Here is a 1,457-nt window from a genome sequence, read left to right on the forward strand (position 1 = left end):
AATTGTGTCTTTGTTTTTTAATATGGGAAAATAGAACTCCATTCTACTTCAGAAAAACTAATAACATGATCATATAGGACGTAAAGCATTAAACAGTTTGTGCATCAAGATTTAATGCTTCAATCCAACTCAATGTGCTGCGCCTTCTGGAGTGCCCACCAGGAGGCAGTCCTATACAATACAGTCATGCAGTCACAAACAAAGAAGACTTCCACTATTACTCAGTAAATAAAATTTTCATTTTTCGCATGGGATAATAAAATAACCCCATATAGTATTGTTTTTTTTTTTAATATGTCTAAATGTTGCAACATTTGTGTTTGCTTAAGGCAGGGGTCGGGAACCTATGGCTCGCGAGCCATATATGGCTCTTTTGATGATTGCATCTGGTTCGCAGATAAAAAAAATATTCTCGTTTGTTTATTAATGCATCCATCGATGGATTTTTCACTGCTTATTTCCTGTTTGGGCTGCAGTTGGCTCCAGGAGCCATTTTGATTGGATGATACTGGCCAACGTTGCCGTTGCTGTGGAAACAGGTATACGCCCCCTTTTGAATCAACCCGCTCGGCCATTAGCTCAAAGCTAATCCTTAGCGAATAAGATGGCGAAAAGAAAAAAAGATGACGAGGCCTACGTTGGCCGTTGCTGCGGAAACAGGTAAACGCCCCCTTTTGAATCAGCCCGCTCGGTCATTAGCTCAAAGCAAATCCTTCGACGAGTAAGATGACAAAAAAAAAAAAAAAAGATGACGAATATGGTACACTTCAGGCCGAATGGACCGAAGGATTCGCCTTTGTCGAGAGAACAGGTTCTTCGGTGTGTCTAATTTGCTATGACAAAATACCATCGATGAAACGGTCGAATGTAAAGTATAATACTATATAATAGAATAAAAAAATACCCTGCGAGAGACAGCGGAAAGGAAGCATGCAAGCTACTGAGCAGGGTGCAAGCTAGCCAGCAGCAACTCCGCGTATGGACCCGGCAAGTTGACTATAATTCCGCTAGTTTTGCTGGATTTTTAGCAGTCGTGAGGAACGGAAAACTATTCACATTAATGGTGAGTATTATCACAAAATGATTTAAAATAATACATTCAAATGTTTATTATACTGACATTTTGTTGAATTCACTTTTAAAATTACATTTCCAAATATTTTGCTTTTATGGCTCTCTTAGTCAAAAAGGTTCCCGACCCCTGGCTTAAGGGGTTGTAAAACCACAACCATCAGTGCTAACCATTAACACAGGAGTGTCCAACCAGTCGATTGTAGTCTACCGAAAGAGCCCGCGGACTGTTCCCAAGTCGACCGTGAGGGATGTAGGGAGAAATGGTTAAAATAAATAAATACATACATAAAGATTTGTGTGTGTGTGTGTATGTATATATACACTGTGTGTGTATATATATATATATATATATGTGTGTGTGTGTATATATATATATATATATA

At 38.8% G+C, this 1,457-nt stretch overlaps 1 protein-coding gene across 2 annotated transcripts in view; it reads right to left on the bottom strand.

Annotated features, from left to right (window-relative positions):
* emilin3b (elastin microfibril interfacer 3b) overlaps positions 1-1,457 on the bottom strand; it is a 38,292-nt gene that overhangs the window by 17,428 nt on the left and 19,407 nt on the right. The window lies entirely within an intron of this gene.

Source organism: Hippocampus comes, unplaced genomic scaffold (genome assembly GCF_001891065.2).
Source record: "Hippocampus comes isolate QL1 unplaced genomic scaffold, H_comes_QL1_v1.1 scaffold41, whole genome shotgun sequence".
Taxonomy (NCBI): domain Eukaryota; kingdom Metazoa; phylum Chordata; class Actinopteri; order Syngnathiformes; family Syngnathidae; genus Hippocampus; species Hippocampus comes.